Source organism: Camelus bactrianus, chromosome 5 (genome assembly GCF_048773025.1).
Source record: "Camelus bactrianus isolate YW-2024 breed Bactrian camel chromosome 5, ASM4877302v1, whole genome shotgun sequence".
In the NCBI taxonomy this organism is placed as follows: domain Eukaryota; kingdom Metazoa; phylum Chordata; class Mammalia; order Artiodactyla; family Camelidae; genus Camelus; species Camelus bactrianus.
This window is the reverse complement of record NC_133543.1, coordinates 99,924,132-99,943,089: the sequence shown is the minus strand read 5'-3', so window position 1 is coordinate 99,943,089 and position 18,958 is coordinate 99,924,132. Positions and strand designations below refer to the sequence as shown.

At 43.7% G+C, this 18,958-nt stretch overlaps 1 long non-coding RNA gene across 1 annotated transcript; it reads right to left on the bottom strand.

Annotated features, from left to right (window-relative positions):
- Positions 1-1,559: 1,559 nt before the first annotated feature.
- Positions 1,560-11,344, bottom strand: LOC141577666 (uncharacterized). The gene is made up of 2 exons (XR_012506897.1): positions 11,214-11,344; positions 1,560-2,653 (listed from the first exon to the last, which is right to left on the bottom strand). It is a non-coding gene; the product is annotated as an uncharacterized LOC141577666 (long non-coding RNA).
- Between the last annotated feature and the right edge of the window lie 7,614 nt (positions 11,345-18,958).

Genomic DNA, 18,958 nt, shown 5'->3' with positions numbered 1-18,958 from the left:
TGGGGAGGTAACAAGGCAGGGTTAGGAACCCTGTGCTCAGCCTGGAGTTACCATCCCTGGGTAGAGTCTCAGCTCCTGCAGAAGAGCTCAAAGGTCCGGTTATATACATAGTCCTTGAGGAGGAGCCAGGATCCTGCTTTCACGGCTGCGCTCTAGTTTCTTGACTGTTCCTCCTTTGTTTCCCTATTCCCTTACTTCTCTGATTAGCAGCTGCTTGAATCTGCTCTTTGGTATGCAGGAAGGTCTAGGAGGCTGAAGCCTTTCACCACCACAAATAAGAATCGGGGACACAAAAAGGCTTTGTGCCCAAGAGGGACCCACAGAGTCCTGCTCAGTTCAGAAGCTCTCCCAACCCCATCATATGGGGCACTTTGTGGAGGCACGGCTGATTAAATCACTGGCCATTCATGCTTAGCTCGCCCTCCAGCCCCTCCCTCCTCCCTGGAGCTGGGGGAGCCTGGCTGAAATTCCCCACCCTCTAGTCCCTCCACTGGTTGCTCTGGAAACCAGCCTCCATCCTCAGCTGGTCCAGGAGCCCTCAGCCAATGGTCATCTCATTAGCATATAAAAAGACACTTAGCACTTCGGAGATTCCAAGGGTTTAGGAGCTGTTTGCCAAGAAACTGGGACAGGGGCCAAATGTATATTTCTTATTATATCACACCAAGGGCAGAGGCTTTTTGGTAAACTGGCCCAGCAGGACTGGACTAACCAGGCCAAGGACAGAGGCCAAGGGTAAGGCCGAGCCCAAAGCAGGACTCGGAGAGCCCGACTACAGTTGTTAAGGACAGAGTCTTTGCCAGTTATCAGCTGCCACCTTAGGTGCTGCTGAGAAATAATATTTTACACCACAGAAGACACCACATGTTCTGTCAGCTAAAGCAATGCACAGCCTAAAAGTTCAGGATGATGTTTTATTCGGCAGACTTCCTGAGGCCTAGAACCCAGGAGGCAGCCTGTCAGATCGCTGTGAGGGACTGCTCTGAAGAGGCAGGGGAGGAGCCAGGATATATAGGACTTTTGCCACAAAAACCAAGTAGTTGGAATATCAAAAGATTACTATTAATTAAAGAAAACCAGATAGATACTCTCAAGTTAAGGAATTTAGCACTTTTCTATGTATGGGAAAGTGCAAAGGTCTGGGCTCATTGAAATCATTCCTTTGATGTGCACCTGGCCATCTAGGGCCAGTATCTTGTTCTTTCCCATCCTGAGTTCCCTCAGGGGGCACAGTTGGGGTGGCTGCAGAGGCTGGGCTGCCTGCTTGTCTGCATCCTGAGTTCCCTCCACTCACTGTCAGGGGCGGCTGATGACTTGATGGCCACAGCATCCTCTGTTTACTGATGTGGCTGGCAACATGTCTCATCCACAGTTCCACGAGTGAGGGGCAGTGTCCTCGCCATTCACAGCGGAAGGTCCAGCTTCTCTCATTGTCCCTGGCACACAAGTAGGTGCTTGGTAAATATTTATTCAATGAATGAGTTAATTCAACTTCTAAACATTGGTCATCATTTGTTGTATTTCAGAGTCTGCTTGGCAGGAAATTTTATGAATATGGATTCAGTATTTCTGCAGCTTTATTGTGAAAATTAATAACCTCACTACAATGGAGTCAGGAGCCAGAGGGGGAGGTCTCACACTTGCCACTCAGGTCAGTTCAGACCCTGCATTTTCAGCAGGAAGTGGTACTAATTTACTACCTCCAGCAGGATCCACCCCTGCACCCCAGGTACAGAGAACAGTGATCGGTATGCGGCTGGTGCCCAACATACTTGATACATGAATTGATAAAAGGATCTGAGATGATCTGAGCAGAGACCGGGTTAAAAATGACACTTTCTCTACCAACAAGGTGATTTGGCAACATTGTATTGCATAAGAGCTGCTGTTGGGGGAAGCCAGCAGCTCCACCCCTAAAGCTCATCCCCAGCAATCTTCCCACTCCACACCCAGAAATCACAGAGCAGGAAGTAGGGGTGGACTCTGGGTGGTGCACTGCACCATGGGAGATGTAGTCCACACAAGTAAAACCCAAGACTCCGTCAGTCCCGCACAGAGGATTTGTTGCTTTGCCTACATTCCGTTATTTCAGAACATCAGAGACAGCGGTGTGTTCATAAATAATTAACAATTGACTTTTGGGAGTGGGAGGAAAAAAACACCCTGATCTGTAGCATCTGCCTATCCCTCTGGTGTAAATACCACCACTGTAGCCAATTTCAAGCTACCAACATCAATTCGCTGAACACAGAGTTGGGAAGACTTGCACACAGTTGGGTCTCACAAACCTGTACTGGCCACCTCCACAACATCACTGGAAAGGCTCAGGCACCCCAGGGTGTCACAAACTCAGGATTCCCAGTGGCTTATATATTTGCAGTGGGTGTGACTCTCCTTTGAGATACATGGGTGTGTTCAATAACTTTACCCAGTTTCTGACTGAACCCTCCTTCTCCCTAGCTGGCGGGAATATTGATTTTGGTCCTTGTTGTGTCTTTCATTCCCCTTCTCAGGGTCTTGTCAAGGGTGTCAGTGCCAAGATGTAGCAGGTGGTGGGATGCCTCTGGTCCTTGGTCAAAGGAAACATGCATGATTGCCATATCTTGTTTGTCCTCCAGGCTCAGATGGAGTCTTTTCAAGTCCTGCTGTTCACCTGAAAAACAACCAGGTGTTATATTCTGGCACTTGCTATGACACCCAAGTTCTATGAAGTTTTGATCTGAAAATAGCTAAACAAAAAGATTTTTCTTCTCCCTCTGCAAAAAGCGTAGATTTGTAGAACAACATAATGGCTATTTTCAGTGCCAAAAACGTGAGCAGTGATTTTCTGCATCCTCAAAACTCATAATGATGGGCCTGAGTCTTCGAATATTTTTCAAATGAGAACAGTCAATAAACCACCAAGAAGCAGCTTTTCTGTGATGAGCATGCAATTCCTTTTTAAACAGGGAAAAAAAGACTTAAATGTCATGATGCACAGTTTTGAATGTATCACGTGATCTTAATAACTGTAAGACAAAAACCGAATTGAAAAAGAAAGAAAATGCACCCAACTTTTAGCTAGGCTTTTCTTTGATAATAAATATATTTGTTTTTTTTCTTTTTTTCTGTCATTTTTATTTCCAACTTTATAAAATAAAAAAAAAACTGAGCATAATGGAGAAAAGACATTTATTAAACTGGCAAAAGGAAAGAAAGAAACTACATTTCTACCACGATCAAGGAAAACCAGAGAAGCCCTGGGAGACTGGATGCTGACTTGAACTCCTGTCTGGGGGCCGGGGGAGGTCTCCCCTGGGGTGGAAGATGGTCAGAGAAGGCAGCAAGAGGACAGCTTAGAGAACGGTTTCTTCAGTTCTGCCAACATTGCCCTGACAGTCACTAGCTGCCGCTTTAATACAGAAATTGAGCTGCTTCCTGCTCCATTGTGTCCAAGGTGCGCAGGTGCACGAGCTGGAAGCTTCTGGGGCTGAGCTAGGAAAAAGACATGGCCACAAGGTGGCAGTAGCGCACACAAGCTTCCTCTTGGTGATGCTTTGCCAGGGGAAAGGCCTCAGGCAGGACTTTGGGGGCCCCTTCTCAGAAGGGGAGGAGGGCCGGGGAAATCAGGGGGAGAGGGGATTTGCATGTCTAGGTGAGAGCAGAGTCTGCACTGGAGAACTCTGAAGGCCAGCGGGGACTTGGGGCGTTACAACTGTCTTATCCACAGGTAACGGCTGTCAGGTGAGGCTTCATGGCGTTTGCAAAGGAGGCAGGTTTTAAATGGCTAAAAATTTGTTTACTTGGGGCTACTTTTTAAATATTTGTGTAGGTGAAAAATTAAGTCTGGCAGCAGCGAGCTTTGGCCCGGAAGTGTCTCAGCCTGCAGGGAAGAAATAAGCAAACCAGGGGCTCCTCTTATGTGACGCGAGGGAACCACCAGGGCAAAGTGGAGGCCCCGCCAGGTGGGCTGGTGGTGCACGCAGCCTGCCCAGCGTCCCTCAGGCTGTCACGTCTCCACCCCGGTCTCGTCTCCACCCCGGTCTCCAAGCCACCGGTCCGGATTTCAGCCCAAGGCGCTGCCCTTTCCGGTGCTGCTTCTCCCTGACAGAGGAGCCGACAAAGGTCGTGGCTGCAGGACAAAGGATGCTCCTGGCCTGTGGTGCTTGGGACTCTCCACTCTGAAGTCTGTCCCTGACCCTTCACAAATTAATCAGGTCCCCCCCCCCACACGTGGGCCCGGCCTTGGGCATCTGCAGTGATACGTTGTCTACAAGAGACACTTGAGAGACAAGGACACATGGAGCTTGAAAATGAATGGATGGAAAAAGATGAACCAGTTTCATACAACCCACAAGAAAGCAAGATATAAACTTCAATATCTGATGAAATAAAACTCAAAGGAAGTAGTGTCATAAGGAGCAAAGAAGGACGCTTTGTATTTGTGTATTTGTCAAAGGCAATGTAGAATAAAACTTTGCTATGCGTGACCAGCTGTTTCAGGAAGTAGCCGGCTGGAAAGAGACGCAACAACTCCTTGGCGACCCTGCCTCCCTCCTCTTAGGGGCTCGTCTCCGGCACGGTGCTGTGTTGGTCTCCCAGGGCAGTGAAACAAGGTGCCGGAAGCTGGGTGGCTTCAACCAATGGACCTTTACTCTCTTATCGTTCTGGAGGCCAGAAGTCTGAAATCAGGGCCTCAGCACAGCCAAACTATCTGAAGGCTCTCGGAGAGAATCTAGACCCCTCTGCTAGCTTCTGGTGCTGCCAGCATCCTTGTGGGTGCCTCCCTCTGATGTCCGCCTCTGTTGTCGCACTGCATTCTCCCTTTGGGTCTGTGTCTCTTATCCTTTTTATAAGGACACTGGTCATATTGGGTTAAAGGCCCACCCTACACCAGTATGATCTCATCTTAACTAATTACATCTGTAACAACCCTATTTCCACATAAGGTCACACTCTGAGGTTCTGAGAAGGACAACACATCTGGGCAGGGAGCCCAGTGTAGCCTAGTACAGGTGTACTTGGTTGGCTTAATTTTATATTTTACTGACTTGGGCATTATCTAAATTATTATGAATGCACCTAATTCTTACATCCTTCAGTTGCTTTCCCCATGAAGCCACGGCTAATAACACTAAAGCATCAGACATTTGTGCGCGTGGTCATTCTGTAAACATGCATTAGGCTCACGCTGCATGCCAGCGACTGTGTAATGAGGACACTGAGGAGTTCACACACCACGAACGGAATAAACACACCAACAAAAAAACTAAATAACTAAACACTAATATAAGGGGCACAGAGAAGGGAGCCTGGCCAGATCAGGAAAGGCTTCAGGGAGATAAGTCTTAGCGAGCATGACGGGGCACTTACACGTGCAAAGGCACAGAGACGCTGCACACATTTCAGGCTGACCAGAGGGTCTGATGCCCATTGTAAGGGTACATCTATTTAAAGGCCGAGAACGGTTAAAAAGCATTTCTGCAGAGTGAAGTTAAGTGCCGAAGGAAATTTCCTGCAGACAATGCATTCCATAGATAAAGAAAAAAGGAAATCAACGTTGGCTTCTTTTGTGGTTCTCTGAAGCAGCTCCACAGTGCTCTGCCCTAAAGGTGTTTCCAGGGATGGATTTGGTCAATGGTGAGGAGAGGACCCCAGGGACGTCATATTGACAATTAATAAGAATGACTCTCACTCCTGCTATTCTTACTTTCTTCTCCCTCCCTCCCCTTTTTTCTCTCTTCCTACCCTCCTTCCTTCCTTTAGAACAGCAAACTCACCCAGCCCCTAGAGGCTGTTTCCGCCTTTGCACAGGAAATGGTGAGGACAGGGAGGAAGCGGGGTCCACCCAATCCAGCTATCTATGGTTAATAACACCTTTGGATTTTTAAAAACTCTAGATACCTTTATGAAGATAAGAAAAAGACTGTTTAAAGAGTAAAGGAACCCGTGGTGAGATGACAAGCCCCCTGGGATTCATCACACGTGTGCACAGGCAGGGACGCAACCATCTGGATCTACGGCCGGAGCGTGTGTCCCCGCGCAGCTCTACCGGCCCGACGGAGAGCGCTGTCGCCCAGCCAGGCTTAGGAGCACAGCTCTGCTGAGCTGCATTCCTCTCCTCTAGGCTCCAGAAGTTGCCCCCGTGGGGTCCAGGGTGCTCTGGCCCCCTCCATCAGGGCCCGGATGCCTGACTTCTTTCTGCTAAGCCTTGTCTTCTTCCACATCGGTCCAAACCTAAGCTTTGAGTTCTGAGTCTTGATGAGCTGGTATATGAGAAAGATACATGAATTCCAAGCAGACTTAGTGAGCGCAACCACGTGGTATGTCTTCTTTTGGCCTCTAACTGGAGGCCCCACATCTGCAGCCTCTCACAGCTTTTTTATACATATAAGTGTAGTCAGTTTACAAAGCTGTGTCAGTTTCTGGTGTACAGCATAATGCTTCAGTCAGATAGGAGCATACACATGTTTGTTTTCGTATTCTTTTTCATCATAGGCTACTACAAGATACCGAATACAGTTCCCTGTGCTCTACAGTATAAACTTGTTGTTTATCTGTTATACATATAGTAGTGTGGATCTGCAAATCTCGAACTCCAGTTTATCCCTCCCCGCCCCCTCCCCTGTGGGAACCATAACTCCGTTTTCGGTGTCTGCTCTCACAGCTTTTGTCTCCCTGTGCGGAAGGACGGTCCTTTCCCCGGAAGAGATGCTTCAGCTCCTGCCAGGCCTTCACTGACGATGGCCATAGCCACAACACCACTGAATATCTGCCCAGCCAGCCTGGTCCTCCAAAACCAATGGTCATTGTGGCTTAATTATGTCTTAATCAAGGCTACACCGTTATCTCAGGAAACTCGGTGCTTCCAGTGGGTGAAGCTTAAAGATGACAGGTAGTGTCATCTTTAGAGTCTATGAACCTATGCTGATTCTCTTCAACAGGCTTCCACAGCCAGTTTTTATTTATTCCTCTTATACACCTTTTGCGGCAGAATCTACTTCCTGCTTCTGCCCAGATCCATGGCCCGGCTGACCACTGCTGGCTGATTTCTTCACCATGAAGCAGGTTCACTGGGGCATCCAATCTGGACGTGGCTCTCACACGAGGGTGAGCGAGATGCTGCTCTTTGAAGGGTGGTGTTTCCTAGCAACAATGGATTGTTTGCCCTGTTGCCTGTCAGTCGATTCTCCGCAGGCTGCTCTCAGCTCTGTTTTTTTCCAAGCTAATCATTGGAAAGACGTATCGCTGATGAGCTGAAACTAACATGCCCTTCCCACCCCACCCCCTCCAAAAAAACCAGCTAACCAAAGTGGCCTGTTGTCAGACTGTCCTACTTACACTCTGATCCATTGCGTTCATCAGTGTTATTTAATGTTTTATATTAAACTTCAAATGTGCTTGTTGTTTTAGTGCTGGAACAATTACAGTCAATATAATGTACACAAATGTATCGATGTTTATATACATATGTACTCATATACATATATGTATACACTTATGTGTATGTGTATATATATACATATACACACAGTTTACTTTTCATTTCTTTCTTTTACATTTTATTCTACTTTGCATTTCTACTGGTGCAAGTAGAAGATAATTTTTTTTCTTGTGCTCATTGGCTATTCATGTTTCTTGTATGATTTGTCCAGTTCAGGATATCTGAAACCTTTGTCAGTAGAGCTAAATTATTTTCTGGACCTGTGTTAACCAGCCAGGTAAGCAATTGTAATGTTTTACAATAAAAATATACTCATGCATTCCTTTAGGTAATTAAAAATTATTTTTAAATGTCCAATCCCACTAAGAAATTAGAGAATTCAAATTAAAAAGACAGTAGGATTTGTTTGTTTTTGTCCATCAGAGTGGCAACATTGTAGAGATTTGCAATCTCCAGGGCTGGTTAGCATTTGAAAAATGAGCATTTAAGTTGTCTCTAAAGTGATAAAGCTGGTTCGACCTTTTAAGGGAAAATTTGGCACTCTCTACCCAAATTTAAATGTGCTTTCAATGTGGCCCTGCCATCTCTATTCTAGAAGTCTATTCCACACAAACCCTCCCCCACATACACAAAAGATGGGTGTTCCAAGGTGCTCACTGGAGAATTTTCACTATAGTGAAAAGTAGGAAAGACACTAAATGTTCTCCAACAGAGAGTGAATGTCTGAGCGGCTGCTGGTGTGTGCGTAGCAGGGAGTAAGCTCTATGCAACAGGGTTTTCAGCAATGATGGAGGCATTCTGTTTCTGCTCCGTCCAGCACAGTGTCCATGAGGTTGCTCAGTACTTGACATGTGGTACGTGCAACTGAGGAACTGACTTTTCAATGTTATTTCATTTCAATTATCTTAGATCTAAACGAGAACAGATCCCATGTGGCTAGTGGATACCATATTGGATAGCATGGGTCTAGAGACCACAAATCGGCCACTAAAAAGGAAACAGACTGCTAAGAACTGACACGGAGAAAGACAAGACATTTGTTAAATGTTTTAAAAAGCCAAGTGCTGAACGGTTTTGTACATAGTATAGGTCAATTTTTCCCAAATATTTGTGTAAGGACAAATATATGTAAGTAAACACATAGGAAATGTTCTGAATAAGACATGTTTGCAATCTCTGAAGAAAGGACTTGAAATGAGAGTCATCGTGAAAGAAGCTATCGTATTTGACTCTGTGTTTGCATTTTCTGATAATGTAATTTGTGCTACTTGGTTAATTTTTTAAATAATTTCAGAAAAGCAAGAAAGATATAAGCAAAATTGGGTAAATAAATAATAAGGCATATGCAATATTTTGACTATATTCACATGGTCATTCCTCAAGGTCTGTTTCAAATGCCCCATCTTCTTGACATCTTCGTTAACCCCCATTCACCCGAATCTCTTCTCCCTCCCTCAGAGTCCACATCACAGCATTTGCCCCAAGGCCCTTGTCGTATTCTGCCTTAGCTGCCCTTAAGGCTAAGTCTCTCGCACTGGACTGTCAGCTTCTTGAGGGTGAGGATGTGTCTTCCCTGATTTATTCATTGTACACTATCCCTCATACCCAAGCCCAGTGCCTTACCCACAATAGATATTACTTAATTACTCATCGATTTGGAGTTTGAAATAGTCCTTTGTGGAATCCAGTAATCCTGATGGATATCTCCTTTTAATAAATATTCTTTTATTTCCAGGAGTATAATCAGTACCATCTTCCGCAACAAACTTGTATGTCTCTGGCTGATGAGCTCAGCTGATTAGAATGCTGTGTTAGCAAGACCATGACCCTGGTGAGCACTAGTCCTCTGTTCCATGGCCACAAACAGCAGCCCTAATTCCAACCAGCTGTCACCAAGTGGCAGTCACATGACAATGCACATCAGATGGAAAGGCTGGAGCGATCAGCCTAACACGCCATGTATCTACATTTACATGCTCTATTAGGGTTTTTCTGCCTTTGTCTGCCTTACTCATTTGACTGTAAACCTCATAAGGGAAGGAGATGGGGCTCATTCATCTTTGTATCTGCTTCAGTGCTCAGCATTACTTACAGCCTGTGTTCAATAAGTGATTACTGAATTGAATTTTACTAAGAATGAGTATTTTGCGAGTGATGTATTACGGTAGCAGATGAGGTCAGCTGGAAACACAGCCAGGGCACTAACGCTTTGATGTCCTTTCTCCGTGACAGGGACTGTAGGAGGGTTTTGAATGCTTACTGTTTGTTTTTTTTTTTTAACGTTTATATCAACAAATGATGAAATAATAAAAATAATATCTTACTAGAGAGAATATTCAGTAATTTGCTTCTTTTGCATACATTTTTATTTTATATAATTGCATAAATCGTATTTATGGATTCTATCATAAACACATGCACATATATGCACATATTCATATGAACATATTCCACTACTTTATTTTCACTGCTGTACAGAATCTCATTGTGAATTGTAAGCAGTGATATTTATCATGATGTCTTCAAAGGAAAGTGGCTTGACTTCTCAAAGCATTTAAAAAAGGAAAGAAAGAAAGAAAGAAAGAAAGAAAGAAAGAAAGAAAGAAAGAAAGAAAGAAAGAAAGAAAAGAAAAGGTATTTCCAAAATCTATTGTAACCAGAAGCGAAAGGAAGGAAAAAAAACCTCCTTAAACAGCAGGAGAGGGAGTTGAGTTTATCACTATGTATCTCCACTTTATCTCCTTTTGCACAACTCAATTGCCTTCCTAAGATTTTGCATTTTCACTAAAGATGCACTATAATTCTTCAGCTGAGAAAATTCACATTTATCCCCACTGCTTGGGAAGTTTATGGGGTGATGAATTTGAGATATGGAGGCACTCTGCGGCAGAAAATTAACTAGTAATGTTGCCAGAATTCAGAAAACTTTGAACACTGTAGCTACGGCAAGGAAAACAGTTCTATAAAGAAAATAAGCTGAATTTATAAGCCTTCTCTTTTTGTTTTCACTTCATTCAAGAACATAAGAGTTTAAAATGATATATTTGTCTTCATTATAAAACAAAATAATGCTTTCTAGAAATTTTAGAAAATCTGCAAAAATATTAAAGTAAAAATACCTTCCCCGAAAACAGATTATATAATTGCTTCCAAAATTTTTCTCTAAACACATTTGCTTGAGCTAGGGGCATTCTATCAGTTACCAGTTTGTTTCATTGGGCTCGTTCCACGTGACATTGTGATAAACATGTTCCTGTGTCATCAAACACTCTGCATAATTTTAAGTCAATGGGGATCAGCGAGATGGCTTAACAAATGACATTGGGACAATTTATTAATCGATTGGAAAAGAAAATAAAATTCAACCACTGGAATTCTTCCTTAATCTAAAATAAATTCTAGATTATAAAAAAAAATTAAGTAGTAAAAAATAAAAACATGAAAGCACTAGAAGACGGCTTTAGATGAATATTTATAATTTTTGAAGTGGGGAAGTATTTTCTAAGCATGTCATAAGACCAGAACTTTTTAATCAAGAATAAAATTTGACAATATAAACCTTAACTTCTTTGTGAAGAAATCATGAGTAAAGCTGAAAGAAAAAAGTGACAGATGGATAAGTATTTGCAGCTCATCTGCAATGGGTCAAGATGCAAAGAATACAGACAATAAAGGTTAGTTCAATGACCTGAGGGCTTCGTTCACGAAAGATAACTAGAAACTTTCACTATGAAGTGGTTCAACTGCATCAATAATCAAAGAAAGGCAACAAAAAAATGTAAATACTCACTTGCTATCAGATGATCGGTGGTTGATAACATCGATTAAGTGCAGCATTGACAAGGGTGCTGGGGAGTGGGCGCGCGCATGACTGCTCACGTTTCAGTGGCCAAAGCAATGACCACATCTAACTTGAGGCGGACAGGAAAGCTCAATCCTGCCAAGTCCAGAATGAAAGAAGCCAGCAAATTCATCAACAGCCCTAATGACTACCACAGTGTGTGTTGGAATAGGTACAGGATTTTTATTTTCATGTTTGTGCTTTTTGTACCATTATTTTAGTTTTACAATTACCCATGTATTTTAAAACAAAAAAAGCTAGTGAAATAGCTTCATAAGCATAATTTAAAATATTTTAGTAAGAATCCACTGTGTGACTGCATCATGATTAGTGACCCATTACCTCATCTTGGACATCTGTATTTTCCTAAGGGCTTTGCTGTTATGCTTAATACCATGATAAACATCTTGTTGCAAAATAGCTTCACTTCCATTTCGTTAGGATCGATCTCTATCAGCAGAGTTAGTGGGTCAAGTGGTATGAACACTTACTGACTTTCCTCATTTTCTTTATGGGTAGTTTTATGAGAACTGGAGAAGAGCAAATAAGACACAGTTAACAGATTCCATCACAACTAAGAAATCAAAGCCTTCACGTGGGAATCAGGCCACCCTGAGGGCCTACCTTCTGTCCACCACCTCTTAGGTACTTACATAACTTTGGGCCATTTATTTAACCTCCTGGAGCCTCAATTTATTGACTACTAAAGAGAGATTAAAATGGCCACTATTCAGTGTCCATCAATGGATAAATGGATAAAGAAGATGTGGTACACACACACACACACACACACACACACACACACACACACACACTGGAATACTACTCAGCCACAAAAAAGAATGACATTTTGTCCTTTGCAGCAACATGGATAGACTTGGAGGGCATGATGCTAAGTGAAAAAAGTCAGACAGAGAAAGATAAATGCTGTATGATATCACTTATATGTGGAATCTAAAAGATACAAAAAAAGCAGTGAATAAAAGTAAAAAGAGGCAAACTCACAAGTATAGGGAACAAACTAGTGGTTACCAGTGGGAGGGGGAGGGGCAACACGGGGAGGGGGAGGGGCAGTACAAACTGTTGGGTGCAAGACAGGCTCAAGGCTATATCTTACAACACAGGAAACATAGCCAGTATTTTGTAATAACTGTAAATGGAAAGTAGCCTTTCAAAATTGTATAACAATTTTAAAGATTTTAAAAGAAATACCCCATAAAAATAATTTTTAAAATGCCCACCATTTAGTGATGTAAAATAAATTCTTTGGAGAAGGCTATTCATACGCATTACGGACCTGCTGTGTAAATGTCTGACAGGAATTATTCCAGCTGCTTTTCCTGGTATTTTAATAATATTGGTTTAAGACACTGTTGCCAAGGATGGAGAGAAAAAGCGGCTGATGTTCTCCTGGACAGAAGAAGAATCAATAAATTGATGAAAGCACATTACTGTGTGCTTTTCAAAGAAACATCTCTCTTCCTCCCCGCTTCCTTCCAAAGCCCCGGGGAGTGAGCCCGTGCTGGAGAAAGGATTTTTGAAAGGGCGAGAGCTGGTGGGTTTAAGACCTGCAGGTGTCCAAGTTCATCCTCAAACAAAGATGGAAGTCGTTTTCTGTGACTCAGTGATTTTCAGCTCCTGGAAGGCAGCTTTTGCGGTCGATATGAATACGAGGACTCAGTGGCTGGAGGCCAGGGGGACTGCTAAACACCCTACAAGCACAGGTAAACCCCGTCACAAAAACCACCTGGTCCAAATTGTCAGTAGCACCGAGGCTAAGAAGCGCTACTGCAAGCTGATGTGCTCTAATACTTCAGTCTGTTTTTTTCTATTTAGCGATGTCTCTTCATCTACAAGTGTGTGCAGCCATCTAATAACGTGACAACTGTGGCTAGACGTCAGGGTTGACTGTATTTCTCCTAATTGGTTGTAGAACTGAAGGTCTTTATTGGCACTGAAATTTTAGAAAAACTTTAGAAGTTAAACAAAAAAACAGGTGAAAAACTCTTAAAATGATGCTTTGGGTAATAAAAAAAAAAGTCAACTTGTAGTTATAACCCACTTAGAAAATAATACCCATACAAATGGTGTTAATCAAAACACACAGATTTTGGACAAAGCTAATCCCAGATGAAAAATCTATGTTTAAAAAAATAAAAATATCAAGAGAATAAGGATTTATGTTAAGAATCTAGAAAAGGAAGGGGGGAATAATCAAAACTCTGAGGTAAAAAATGATGAAGACAAAACCAGAAATATATGAATTACAAAAAAAAACCACAAGTGTTAAATAAATAAGTAATTAGTTATTTGAAAAGGGCATAGCAATATACCAGTTATCAATGCTTAGATGATCCTAAGATAACGTTTGGTGCTAGATAAAATTAAATTTCCAGGTCCCCCTATCTCCTCAAATTCAAATCCAGAACATTTGAAGAAAGTGTCTGAAATCTGTATTCTTAGCAAGCATTCCAGAAGATTCTTATAAATGGGCAATTTCAGGAAACCTTGAAAGTAGCCAATCTTTAATAAGACAAGTCAAGAGAACAAAAAAAAAAAAAAAAAAAAGAGAGGAAGCCCAAATAAAGACGATTATGAATGTAAAAGGATTCAGAACCACATTTATGGAAAAGACTATGCAAGTATGAATGAAATGTCATCTGTTACAGGAAAATTTTCCCACTGTGGTTCTGACTTTTGTTGCTCTGTCCATTCTGATGACAGACACTTCGAATCTCCTGAATTTCTCCTCCACGTCCTGACTGATCGCTGTCCATCTCTCACTTGTTGATTTCTCTAGTTAATTTTGCTTTCCTCATTAATCTCTGCAGACTTTTCCTCTGAGAATTTTGGAGCATCTAATCTAAAGTTCCCTGCTTCTAATGATTTCCTTCTAATTCAGGGGCTGTAATTTTCACTAGAAAATCTTCTTTCTTATTCTCATCTCATTCTCTATTCACAGATCCAATGTCCACTGAGACCACAGATTAGGGAATCTCCAAAGTTCTCTTTCTGACTCATGAAGCCTATCCCACACCCAGGAATTAGGGGTCATGAAGAAGAGGCTGGTGTTTGCTCTGAGTTCCTGGACTGATCCCTTTTGGAACCAGCATCTCCTTTCAAATGTCCAGTTGAATTTCTCAGCTTGCTTATCATGCAGGGGGTTTCTGAGCGTATCTGGGAGCTCTAGTAGTGGAGTGGCTTCTGCAAGAGATAAGGACACACTGCTGAGTGTGTCTAAGCCCAGATAAGGGAGAAAGGAGAGCCATGACTCACTGTGCTTTTCACATTGGTGGGTCAGAGGTTGTGTTACCTATGGGGGTTTCATGGAAGTGCCAAAGAGTTTCTTTGCTGAGGAAGGCTGGATCACTGCCCACTTCTGCAGCTGCCATGAAGCATCTTGTTAGCAGCTGGAGGTGACAGAGCCCATGGTGTCAGAGGACCCCTGCCTGCACCTGGAGATACTGTTATGACAAGAGCCTCCAGTAGCCATCTGCTCTGGAGCTGGACTGCCAGTTCCAGGACACTCGCTAGGAGGAAGGGTGGCTCCCCATCACTGCCCACGCCCCCACTTGCCTCTCATCTCTGTCGCAGGGACCACAGCTACAGATGGATTTGGAGCCCTGCCTTTGCCTTCCCCGGAAGGGTGGCACCCACACATCCAGCAACATGCCCCGTGCCCTCCATCTGATTTCCACAGCATGACATTTTGCAGAGATCCCATGAGGTTTCCAGCGTGCTTTTGAAACGCACAATTCTTGGTTTCCTGTGCTAACGCATTTTCTTCTCTTTTTACTTTCTTCACATAAAATCAAGGATGGAGGAAGGGGGAGGAGACAGTAAATGCATATGCTCCTTTCAATGACTTAACTGAAAATTCCATCGCATTCTACTAAAAGGGAGTTCTTTCCTTCCTTGCTAAAAGTTGAACAATAGATGTGGCACAAATGTGTTTCCCAGGTGAGGGACAGTGGATGCCAAGGAAGCAAGATCTCAAAGGTTTTGTGCCTCCCTCCCAGAGAAGTAGCATCTGGAGCTGTTGGAAGAAGCCAAGGACCAAGGAGCCCTGCCCCTCTGAGACATGGCACTCCCCTCCCACCCGCCCACCGTCCTGTAGACTTCTATCTTTTTGACAACAGTCGGTGGGAAGATTACCTTCTTATAATTAGACTCTCTAAACCAGACAGCTTCCTACTAACATTTCATTTTAGAAGGCTGAGGTCTGGTTTTCACAGGATGCTCGTTCCACTGAGGCTTCCCCTTTCCACTCAGATCCAATTATTGGAGACAAAGATGTACATGGCATCTCCTTTAAAAAAAGAAAAAAAGGAAAAACAGTTCAAACTCAGGGGTAGTAGAAAATGAGACCTCAGCCAGTCAAAAGCCCATTATTTTCTGAAAGGAAATCTTCCGGCAGCCTTTCGTTGGTTCCAAATTTGAAGGTGCTCCTTCAGGACGTGAAAGTGGAAATGAAGCTGGGAGAGGCTCCACTGGTGCTATTTTTAAGCCAGTCCACGTGTCCTCATCACGGGGAATGCGAAGGTCACTAGGAAGGGATGTCTCGTGGGCTGAAAGCTGCTCTTCTGGCTGTCTCAGCATCAGCACCTCCCAGGACCACTCGGGGACCCCGCCTGCCCCAGAGCACCCTGGAGCCCCCCAGCTGGGTGCTGACCGCAGCTGCCATGACTCCTGAGCCCATGCTAGGGCCACCTGGCCTCCCCACCAGAGCTCCAGTCGTCCCCTGTCAGTGCCCGGCTCCTCCTCCCCTGAAGGAGGATCATAATTGATGTCATCGTTACTCACAAAGCTGGAGGTTCATTATCCTCTTGTCTGCAAAGCCCTTCACTTCTGCTCCTTCTCCTGATCCACCGGCCTCTGATACAAATAGCCCCTCTCGCGGCACTGCTGGTGTTTGCAGGCGGGGCCTTGGAGTTGGAGCACACAGCTTTGAACTCCTGGTCCGCAGCTTCTTCTCTGGATGAGCCTCCAGAAGATGTGACTTCTCTAAGTCTCGGAACGATTGACATCCTTGCCCAAAGGGACAATTGTGAGAATCAGAAAACACTATTCATGGAACACGGTACTGGGTTGAATAATGTCCTCCAAAAATCCGCGTCTACCTGGCATCTGTGATGGCGACCTTGTTGGAAACAAGGGCTTTGCAGGTGCAGTCAAGCTCGGGTGAGGTCACACTGGATTAGGGTGGACAGTTAGGGTTAGGGCACCTAACTCAGTGACTGGGATCCTTATAAGAAGGGGGAACTCGGACGCACACGGAAGGAAAAAGTCCCTGTGATGACGGAGACAAAGATTAGAGTGATCGGAATCACCACTAGGTAGTTTCAAGCCAAGGAATGCCGAGGAGTGCTGCCAACCATCAGAAGCTGGGAAGAGGCTAGGAAGAGTTTGCCCTAGATCCCTGGTGACACGCTGATCTCAGACCTCTAGCCTTCAGAACGGCGTGAGAACAATTCCTGTTGTTCAAGCCGCCCAATATGCAGTAACTGGCTATGCAGCCTTAGCAAACCAACACAGACGCCATTAGCACAGCGCCTGGCAAATGCGCAGAACGTGATAAACATGCACGCAGCCGGCAGCGTGTCTGAAACATAACAGGTCCTCAATCCATGCGTGTGGAATGAAATGAGTAAATGTGAAAGCATCTCTTTGAGGTGTATTTCAAGAATATATTTCTAAATTTAACAGACTCTATGTAGAAAAATATTTATACTGATATGGTGTTTAATGTTTAAAATGTTTTCCACAGTTTAAAGTCCAAGAGTAGCATAATAATTAGGCAAATTATGGTACATCCACATGGCAGAATTTATATAGTGATTAAAAGCATTGGTAAAGATTTTAATAATATTCTTGAGTATTATTGTAGCAAAATATATTATTTGGATTTCATAAAATGTGCTAGTATCATAGAAAATAAGTTATGGTGAAATAAAATGAATAATGTAACTATGTTAATTTACATTAAAATATATATTAAAAGGCTGGAGTAGTTATCTGTGGGTCATTATAAACAGTTGCTTTTGTCTTTTGTGCGTTTCTTTTCCATATACGTTTGCTATCGGGGTGTGCATGTCATTTATGATAAATGGCAACTTTACCTTTAAAAAAATTCAGGTAGCAAAATAAGTATACAGGTAGGTTACAGCGTGTAACTCCCCACCATCCTTTATACTGTAGCACAGATTCTGCAAACTCGAATAATGTGTGCTCTGTCTGGTAACAGCATTTACAAAATGAGTTCCTTGGGGCCAAGGTGGTATCTGCCGATGAGGAGTAATCATCGCTGGCTTGAGGAAGCAGGAGTCTTACAGAGAGCCGCGCTCCTGTGAAATGACAACCTGGACTCAGCGTTGGCTGGGAAATATAAATGGTGTGAAGTCAGCGGATCAGTACGACTGACTTTAATGTTCATGGAGTGCCTGTTATTGTGCTAGAAAACTGGAGGGAAATAAATGGAGCCAGAGACTTCTAGAGTTTGAAGAAGAATCAGTGGTCAGCCAATCCAGCATCCTCCCACAGAATGAGAATCTTCTCCACAATAAAGCCAGCTGGGAGTTGTCATGGACCATACCTGTGGTGGCCTCCGATGAACTCAGTGTCTGCACATCCTTATGGACGCCCCTCCCCTTGAATTTGCTCCAGCCCAGTGACCTGCTTCAACTGGTAAAAGGTGAAGTGACATGATGTCAGTTCTAGTTCTAAATCTTAATAAGGCCTGGCAACTTCTTTTTTTGTCTAGATGAAGCCAGCCACGATGCAAGAAGTCTGACCACCCTGTGAAAAGCCAGCCCTGCCTTGTGCAGAAACCTCATGGAGAAGGACTGAGACACCCAGCCAACAGCCCCAGCTGAACTTCTAGGTGACGATCAGGACCACCCTGCCGGCCCTGAGTGAGGCCATCTCCCAAGTGGGTCCTCTGAGCCACCCAGATGGCGCCTCATGACCTGCCTTTCCTGCTCTGACTGCAGAATCCTCAGCAAACTAGTAAAACGGTGGTTCAGCCACTAAATTTGGGGATAGTTTGTTGCACAGCAATTGATAACCAGACATCAAATCTCTCCTCAAACAATTCTAGGAACAGGAGACTGTGCTTCATACAGGAATTCATTCCACTGTTTCATAGCAATAACTGCCAGAACATTCTTTTCCTATATTCAGCCCCAGTCTGCCTTCTTACCACTCACAACCTGTATCTATTCAAAGTAGGTCTACATCCTCCTTCCTGCAATGCAGCTCTTCCAGTATCTTCACATAATCATGACCTGCACTCCCTACACCCCCCGCCCTCACTGCACCCCCAGGCCCCAGGTGCGCAGGGGTTCCTCTCTTTTTAGAGCTAAACATCACCAGCTCCTTCAAGTCCTAATTCTTTCCTTAAAATGCTCAAACTCTTATTGGTAAATCAGATGCCACCTAGAAGCACATGCAGAACCCAGATCGCTGTGTAAAAAACAGTGTATGATCAATGTATAAAAAACCCACGTCAATGTATAAAAAACAATATTCTCAAAGTATTCCAGCAGCAAGTCAAGTAGGTTTTCTCTACATGTCCAATTTGTAACGTGGGTGGCAGGTATGTGTGCACATATAAAATTACTTTTGCCTTTTCCCTGAAATATTTCTGAGAGCCTGGAAAATGGATTTACACTGATGGCCCCGTAAATCAAGTAACC